The sequence below is a fragment of the Haliaeetus albicilla genome, chromosome 15 (genome assembly GCF_947461875.1).
Source record: "Haliaeetus albicilla chromosome 15, bHalAlb1.1, whole genome shotgun sequence".
Classification (NCBI taxonomy): Eukaryota; Metazoa; Chordata; class Aves; order Accipitriformes; family Accipitridae; genus Haliaeetus; species Haliaeetus albicilla.
In genome coordinates, this window is record NC_091497.1 from 21122528 (window position 1) to 21132930 (window position 10403).

Genomic DNA, 10403 nt, shown 5'->3' on the forward strand with positions numbered 1-10403 from the left:
GAGAAAAAAACCCCTGTCCTTGGGCTAGATAGCTTTGGCCCCTTATTTATCTCTAAATAAAAAGAGCTTGTAGTTGGTTCATGTAGAACTTTATCCCAGCAGAGTGGGGAACAAATTTCTCTCTAGTACCTCTGTATCATCTCATGAAAGTAAATGCTAAAGATGGAAAATGGTTTGAGATTGAAACATCTGAGTGTCTTTAATGTCCACTGGTTAATGGAGATCCAGGCCCAATTCAGACACCCAACACAGGCATCTACAAATGCCTTTTGGGGCACCTTACCCAATTTCTCCTGGATTCCAGTCACTGCTTCAAAGGCCATAGATCTCCTATAGGTCTTGTATTTTACCTGCCATCTTACATGCATGTCTTCAATACCTGGAGTATTTCAGATGCTACAAGTTGTCTTAGTGTAGGTAACTGAATTGAACCCCACATGTTATTGGTGCCTCTTGGAAAAGCTCTGCGGTGTTTCATAAGGAATGTGAGCTAGGTATAGAGTTGTGAAAGCTGGTTTTGTAAACCTATTCAATGGCTATAATTCTATACTAAATGATCTATTTTTCAGAGTTATTTCTATAACCTTATAAATACATAGAATACACTGACATTCTATAATACTCTTCCAGTGAGTTTGGGAAAATCTGTGTGTGTACCATTCAAAGGAAAGTGAGAGATATGTTATGAGGAGAGGAGGGGTACAATGCAACAGTAACTGAAAATGGAAATGGCAGACTATACTGATCCAAGCCTGAATTTCATATTGAACAGAACACTCCTCAATTTTCTTTAAAGATATAATTTCTATTACAAACTTCAAAAGATGTATATAAATTAAATTCAACATGGATGAATTGTTTACTCAAGGCTACAAAATTAACCAGTCAGAAATATTTGTTACGTGAGTAAGCCATGCAGATTTAAGGGGCGGGTTTAGGGGCTTTATCCCTGCTACCAGGACTAATTCTATTATTGTACTGCATGGTATTATATTTCTTTTTTTTTCAGTGGGAATCTATTTTAAAACGCATACACAAAATGAAATGGGCATGAATCTTGCTTCTCAGCAACAGCTAAATATCAAATATCAATCAACTTTCTTACTGTTTTTTTAATTTTTAAAATCTCACAAGTAAAAGCAACTGATAGTAAGTTTGTTAGAAACTCTTATCAAAATGACACAGGAAAAAAACATTGAATAGATTGCAACAAGATGCATTTGTCCAATATAATGTGATAAAGGTGAAATAATCTGTCAACAGAGTAGGTGACAGATTCAATGAAAAGTCCATAAGGTGTATAGGGATTTTGTGTATTTTTTTCTTAATATTTACTTTATGTTACTACAAAGAGTGAAAATACTTATTACCTTCTTTTGATAACAAGATCCTTAGTGACACCTAAATAACCCTTAACTTCAGAGTTTTTCATCCCTAGGTCATATAGTGAATCTGAATTGCATTTTCGATTATGTCTTTTGGAAGTCAGACAATGTATTCCTGACAACCAGTTATGAGAAGTTGCAATTTTTTTCGCTGGGGGACCCAAGTTAATAGAAGTGTGGAACACAACGTCTGAGAATTTTTTCTACTCTTTCAGGCCTAAACTGCTGCATACAATGAGACATGGCCTTTCAGCTGCTAGCTGCTCAGTTTTAAACGGTTTGTTGATCTGGACAAAGAATGCTGAGTATTCTGAGATGCCAAGGCTGACTCCAAGTGATAATGAGCACAAACTAAAGAATGTAGCTGAGGAATACATTGCCCTCTTCCTATATAAAGCTTCAGCTAAAGGAATAACTTTGCAGGACAATGAAGTAGCCTTTGAGTTGGATGTTTTTTTCTTGCAGCACTGAGGGAATGCATTGACAAGAGGGATGGGGTAGCTGAAATCATTGCAAAGAATTGTGTAAGAGAATAATAGATGAGTTTGCTACATGTGGGGACTTAATATCATGAGATAATACACATTCCCACAACTAGGAAAATGAATAGAATTATACTTACTTGTCAGATCACAAAAAATGATTAGCTGTAATAAAAAAAGATTGCACAGGTAAAGTTGTGGGCCAGATGTTAGACAAATACTTTTAAAAATGAAAATGAAGATATTGCATATACAGCTGTGACCAGTGTATAATAAGGGGATCAGATGCTTTTTCTGGGGGGGGAAAAAAAAATTATGAAACTCAGAGTTTCATGGCTGTGCACCCTTGTTCACCCAAGGGGGCATTCCTCTGTCTCTTTGGTGCACAAGAGGTTCACCAAATGCACCCATCAGGAAGCACAGCATATAAATCATTCGCTTCCCTAAACAATACAAAATGCCATTTTAAAGGCTGAAGAGGTATGTCATCTGGGCCCCATTGGCTGCACAAGGAAGGTGCAGCAGATGTCCTCCATGTCCTATACCGTATCTTTGACCTTGGACAGATGGAATCGATGGCATCACAATGGACTTTGGGTACCTCTCTTTAGGCAACTGAATCCTGGATAGATAGTCATCTATTTTTCTCCAAGACTAAACAGGGATCATTGAGAAACAGTCTTCCCAACTCAGAGGGCTAAAGTTAGGAAGTGGAAACATCACTCCATATGCCTTAACTCCTGTTCAGAAGACAATGCTGGAAAACACTTGCATGTCCAAAGAACAGAAGAATGTTGTAAAGGCCACAGAAGTTACCAAGATTAGCATTTATAATGCTATTTATCCTTGGCTTTCTTTAGAGTAAGTTCATCATAAACCTGTATGTTTATGTTCAGGTCACATAATAATGTGAAAAAAGCCATGGAATTATGGGAACATGGCAATAGCATCTCTAATCAGGATTCCACAGGCATTTTTAAAAAAATCTTCTGGTACTAATTTGTAAGTGATAGGTATCCTGGATACCATTTTATGGGGGTTTTTAGAAGTATAGAATAATTATATGTTTTAACTTCATTTTTGGTTTTTTTTCTGAAGTACACCAAATTTTCACTTTGGAGATTCCCTTTCCTTTCATTATTATTAATTTAGTTGTTATGATAAGAGCTATTGTCAGTCAGGATCAGGTACCTGTTGCTCTAGGGGTTGAAATCACTGAGAGTAAAGCTTTACACAGTCTAGCTCCAAGCAATTGTCCTAACACATTTCTGCTCAGCTGCCATAACTGTCAGTAAAATGAGAGTTCCAGCTGCAAATGGTAGCCTCAGGTATATTGGTAGAAACTTTGCTATTGCATTAAAGATTTGGGATCCATTAGGTAATGAATGGATTACACTGAGTAACTAGAGAAGATTAATTGGTTATTTTTTGTAAATTGCTTTGCAGATAGTAAGTCTGTTATAAGTGCTCTGTATTACTGTTATTAATGAACTATTTTTATCTGCAGTGGATATCTCACTTCACCATTGTTCATATACATAAAGGGAAACTATAATACTTTCCTTCAGACCAGCATTCAGAACTTCAGAAGAAATTACTTTTAAGCCTGAATAGACTGATTAATGTTTATCAAGAATGAGGTGATATGTGACCATGAAGAAAGGAAAGAATACATACAAAAGTGTATTTTAAATATTTAAAGAGAGATCTTGGCAGATGCTATGCTAACAAGACATTTTCAGGTATGACCTGGCAATTTAGAAAGCAAGAAGTCCTTAAAAATCCAGCCATAAGCTTTTGTCATAACTTCTCTATCTCTGTAATTTTTTGAGAAACATACCCTTTCCTGACTAATATTTTGCAGGATATTATCATAGTGCCACTACTTAAATCATTTAAAGAAATTTTGTTTGCAAAAGAATAAGGAAAGGATTGACAATTATAAAAAACTGATCAGAAATCTTAGTTTCAAGAAAAAATATCTTTTAGTATGGCTACAGTTTTTCATCTGCCATGAACAACAGAACATTATTGCTATTATTGAACTTAATTTCTGAAGGTCTTGGGTCAGACATTCAAGAGTGTTCAGGTATTTGAAGGTGTGAACAGATATTTACAGAAGAAACTAACAAAAAAGGCTATTAGCAAACCTATATCTAAATATCTTTTCACCCTTAGTCTCGTGTGCCTAATGTAACACTCTAGACTATTCTCACTCCTGTAAGATTACACAGATTCTTATATTCTCTGACAAGTAATTCCTAGAAAAACCCTGATGTGTGACTCCTGTGGCATGGAATATTATTATTGATACATTCCTGTATAAACAACAACATAATTTAGAAACACAGTAAAACATCACCCATACCTAGAAAGGAACTGAGTATAAAGGATACATAATGGTGCTGATAAAAGTACATATAGCTAACATATGGATATGGTCCACTGCATGTTTATTTTGCCTCCCTTGCCATCTTAGTAATGTATATTATAATCTGTTCTGTGCTAATATGGCTGTAAGTCTTTGAGACTACAGCAGGCTCATACCTGGCAAACTAAGTACATAGACTGGAAATCTGTTTACAACCCCTTATGCAGAATATTTAAGAGATAAGACATGAATCCCCATTTAAGATATCGTACACAAATTCTTTTCTCCTAGCTAGCAGAAAGAACACAAGAAACTAATCTAGATTCCTATCAGTGTTCTCTCAGCATCATTTTGGGGTATTCTTTATACACTTTTCAACCTCTTTCAAATTCAGAGAGCTAGCAGAGCAGCCACGTCACACTTAACCTAAATCCTAAGCATCTCTAATGACTTCAATAGATTCTTGCTATTCTAGCAGTGAAACGTACCAAACGGATTTGGTCAGTCCAAATACAATTGTTTCCCTAACTGAACAGAGGCTCCCATCACTGACACACACTTAAGTGTAGAATCATAACTTAGTGTCCAACCTAAGTGTTTGCACACTACTTATTCCTAATGATGGGTCAGGTTAAAACTAGACCAGATATGTATCACAGAACAGTGTATTTCATTCTTTAAATGATTTAAACCAGTCAAAACCGAAGTGTATATTATGCCTTTCGCTTCAGTGATGCTATATTTCAGGTGCTACAAAAGTGCTGCAGCTTCATCTGTATAATCCGGCAATACTTTTAAGTCAGATTCTCTGTATTAGATTTTTCAGTTATACAGTTCGGTGTTTGGAAGAATCCCAATTATCTGATGTTGAAAATATTGATGAGGTGCTAAACTGCTGTAGTGGCAAAATCAGCTCAAGTCTTTTACAATATTAGATACATATCGTGATGCCTGATATTGTAGTGCCATAGGTAACTTTCCCATTACATAGCATGTTCCCATTATAAATGTGATTTGTGACATTTTTGCTAACTACTGTCAGAAATAATCCATCACGGAACATCTTTCAGATTATCCTTTGGGATTCCTTTGAGATTTTGGTAATTTAGCACACATGTAAATGTGCATCATAAGATAATATTCATTTAAGGAAGTTGTTTCAGGGTATTTTCAGTAGAAATAAATGCATAAACAAACATGTCCATTACTATTGGAAAGTCTTAGTGTGTTGAATGGGCTGGATGAAATTTTCTACATAAATAAAATTCATTAGTGTTGTGGTTTAATCCCAGCCAGCAACTAAGCACCACGCAGCCGCTCACTCACTTCACCCCCACCCAGTGGGATGGGAGAGACGATTGGGAAAGAAAAAAAAAGTAACTCATGGTTTGAGATAAGAACAGTTTAACAGGACAGAAAGGAAGAAACTAATAATAATAATGATAATAATAACAACAATAAAAACACAATAATAAAAGAATTGGAACATACAAAACAAGTGATGCACAATGCAGCTGCTCACCACTCGCCAAATGATGCCCAGTTAGTTCCCGAGTGGCGATCCCCTCCCAGGCCAACTCCCCCCAGTTTATATACTGGCCATGACGTCACATGGTGTGGAATAACCCTCTGGCCAGTTGGGGTCAGCTGCCCTGGCTGTGTCCCCTCCCAACTCCTTGTGCCCCTCCAGCCTTCTGGCTGGCTGAGCATGAGAAGCTGAAAAGTTCTTGACATTGTATAAACACTGCTTAGCAACAACTGAAAACATCAGTGTGTTATCAACATTCTTCTCATACTGAACCCAAAACATAGCACTGTACCAGCTACTAGAAAGAAAATTAACTCTATCCCAGCTGAAACCCAGATAATTAGTTAGTAGAAAAGCACTGACATTGTTTCTGATATACAGCTAGACAACTCCATCCCGAATCCCCCCACTTCTACAACTAAACAAACAAACAAACAAAAAGGTCTGATCTCTTAAAAATGTAAAATATAGGAAAAACACATGCAGATGGCAATATTTTACTCTTTTTCTATTGGAAGAATGAAAGCACGTCTCTGCTGTAAACACAGGGATGAACAGAAGACAAAAGCCTGCTTTAAGAGAGTTTAGGAATAGTCTGTTCATTGCACCTTTCATATTAGCAATTTAAGCCTTAGTTTTGCTCTGCACTTTGTGATTGGGCCCAAGGGAAATATACTGTCATTTTATTTTGTTAATGAGTTATTTTGGGGAAGGGGAGGAAAGGGTACCTTAAATGGGTGTGAAAGACTATACTTAGTGCTAAGCAATGAAGAAAGATGTCTATAATGTCTGGAGGAGTGTAGCATTAAAAAATGTAGCATTCTTAGCTCTTTATTTCTGTACCTGGTGCAGTCATTTCTAGCTGTGCAAAGACTGTCTATCAGAGTGTTAGTATAGTATATTTTATTTTAAATGGCAAGGAAGAAACAGACTTGATGTCTGCAAGGACCAGCGCAAAGGTTGAGACAATAGGTGGTTTATAATGACAATGCTACAGAAGTGTTTTGAAAAAAATAAATGAAAGCACAACTCTCTAAGATTATACTGTTACTCTTCCAGTCAATTGTTAATGGTTTTGGATCTGTAGTAGATAAACAAGTATATAGTTTAACTGCATTTCTCATGTGTTATTTTCCCTTGCAGATTACCGAGATAGAGAAGAAATCTTGACATAGAGAAGACATGAGATGTGAATTAAAGTATTGAGGGATTCAAAAGAGGAAATAGATAGTAAAATTTCAGCTTCACCTTCCTTGAGTAAAGGCATTGAGGGTGATGGGAAATTCATGTGACATAGAGGAGGACAGAATTAGACCCCTTCTCTTGGTTTTTTTGAAAGGAAGTTACATGATCTTTGAAGACTGATTTTATATTACAGCTTGGCCTCAGTTTCAAGTAGTCACACAGTTATGGTTATTTTTTCCCAATTCATTGAAAATTACTTTTAATCACCTAAACAGACCCTGTACGGTTCTTAACACATGTTTGTCCAGAAGAAAGGTAAATGTACTTTCTAAAAGTTAGAAAATAACTGCTAAATCAAAGAAAACAAGGGAAATCCTCCAAAGACCAGTGGTCTGTTTTTTATCACACATTTTAGAAGACTTTGTCTGCTCTATCCAGAAAATTAAAAACTTGTGGTATCACGGACACCAATGATTCATCAGAATTAGCAGTAGTAGTCATTCATCATTCGTCAGAAGTAACAGAATTTCTAAATAAGACACTTGTGCCAGGAGTTAAAGGAAATGTTTTGTGGAAAGCAACTTACCACATGTCTATGAACTCCTAATTACCTTGGTCTATGGACACTCTTGGCACTATGGTTCCCAGAATCGAATTATTTTCCATAAATTATAGAAACAACAGAACCTTTATGTCTTTATATCTTCTCAAAAGCTGTGGTAATGCTACAAAATTAAGTTGTTGTTAAGTGTGTTTCCCAAGAAAAATGCTTAAATATATATTTTAGTGGCAGTTTGCTGGCAAATTTATATTAATTTGTATTTGTATTCACTAAATTAATGTACAATGAAGAGGTGAATTTAAGTAAGCAGGATTGTCAACTTCTTCCTAATAAAGATGATGTAGAAATATTATTTTCTAAGAATGAAAATAAAAATTCTGGCACCCATTAAGAGGAAGAAAGCATCTGACATTGTTTACCCACTGAAATAAATACGTAATTTATTTCAGTATATTTTATTCACTGTTTCTCAAGACCAGGAAAATTGGTTCTGGAGAAGAAATTGGTTAATGTATGTGCTTTCATCATTAGGAGCCTGAACCCAACACTGGGAAGTTCAGTGTAGGAATCTAGATGGATTCATAGTGATCAGAGGACTTCCTGTTGTTCATATATGTGTGTATCAGAACCGGATGCAGAAATTAGTCGAGGCTGGACAACCACACAGAGTGATAAGCTGCTGTATGGAATTCAGGCATTGCACTCCATTTTAGAGTGCTAGATAAAGTGCTCTGGTCCCATATTAACCACTTTGTAGGCCAAGATGATCTGGGTCTTTTGATGAAATGAGCCACATACAGAGACATGTTAGGAAGCATTTACTATCTCTTAGTCGACCACTTCTTCAGTCCTTGGTTAAGCTTTGTGTAGGACATAAGGATTTTCATTTCCATTAATAATTCCTGAACAATAGCTCAATTTTACTTTCTTCCTCTGTCTACAACTTGTTCTCAGCGGTGCTTTTATCTTATTTTTGTGGTGTGAAAATACTTGCTAAATGGAGTTCTTAAATAAAACTCTTAATAGTGGTTTGCTATACATAATATTCAAGTCAGGAAATTGGACATATTAACCACAAGAAGTTTCCTTCCTCTTGCTAGTGATTTAGTAAGTATTTGTGAATGTCTGCCTTATTTCAGACACAGAACTCTTAACAAAATAAAATAATTAGGAGAGCTTGTCAATTACTTTATAAATATTTCAAACAGAAGAAGTGTAAGAAGGGGATGAGAGAGAGCATGTTAGCTAATCAGTTTAAAAAACTGAGTCTTCTGTCTGAATAACTTCCAAATATCAGTCAAGATATAGAAAAAAAGAAGTATTTTTAGGCTTAGAAGCAGAATCATGTTCTTTGTATGGATTGGTATGGATTGAAGAACACAATCTTGATTCCCACCATTTTGAAGTATGGATTTTAGAGATTTCAACATATGACATCAACTCATATTACTGTAACCATGCTAACACACAGAACACTGAAAATGAACATTATTTGATTTGATGGCTCATTACTTGCTTTCACAAAAGTGCTCTGAGAACACAGCATATCAAATTAAAATACACATACAATGCAGACTTTTTCAAAAGTCCTGAAATGATCCTGAGAAAAGAGAGTATAGTCCGTCTACAGCTAACTATTGAGTATAAATACAGCATCAGTGACATCCATCAAGCTAAAGAGAAATACACTGAGGAATATTTCTTAGATTATAACAACAAGTGTGTATGGGGGGGGGGCTTTTCTCAATGGAATATGAAAGGGATTTTGCAGTTTCATGGGGTAAATATCAACCTGTATATTGGCAATGTTTTCCACACTGTACTACCTTGAAAGACTTGTGCACCACAGAGTGCACCCCAAGCATGTGCATCAAATGGTATTAACCCATGACCTCCACCTTTATGCTGCATGCTATTTTCCTCACACAGTATTGCACATCGTTATATCACAGTCACTACTTTCAGAAAACTTAACCCATCCCCACACTCCCCCTACCTGGCAGCACTCCCTTACATATGGAGAGAAAAGTGCATGTATCCTCTAGGATACACCATAGTATCTATTTGAAGAATTTTCTTGTAAAAACATTGGGATGACCCACTTGCTATGTAGGCATCTCTCTGATTTCAAATTCTACTTTAGAGATTGAAAATTTAAAATTTAGGTTTTAATAGTCTGATTTTTAAACACTTATATTTTTTATTAGCTGCAGTCCATACTAATATTTCTTTAAAAAAATATTACGACAGTTACAATTTGTTCTTGGAGGATGAGACCAGATCTGTCATTATGTTTGCTGTGTTCTGAGACCATCCACCAGAGTAACCCTATTTAGAGAACAGGAATAGGAGGATACTTAATTTCTGTCTCTATTAAAATTCTGTTTGAGATGACTGGGTTCTGACAAGAGCAAAGCAATTCCAGAACATAATGAGGTGCAACTCTAAGGAGTTCAGACAACTCCAGAGAAAGGCTGAACTTTTCATCCCAAATGAATGATTTTTAGAATCATGGTTTTGATCATCGACACCTGAATTTTGCATGTGTGCTATTTTTTGTCATTATTTCTAGCTCATCTGATTCAAGCATATGTGTAGTACTGAAAATAGCACAGAAAATAACTTAAAAAGGAAAACTTCCTTACCACAAGAGTAGAGATTGTTTTTTAAATCTCATTTTGCTGTATACATTCTTGTGTTAAGACCCTCAAAATATGGTGTGATTCTGGAAACCTGAATTGCTTGCTGAACATAGAATTTTCAACAGAGAAAATGACATTCTTGAATTCAGAGGCAGACGATAACTCTTGTGCATCTGCCCAGAGACTTCTGGAACCATATCACTGGATTTGGGAAGTTACAAAATCCCAGCTAGTGCCAGTACTGTCTT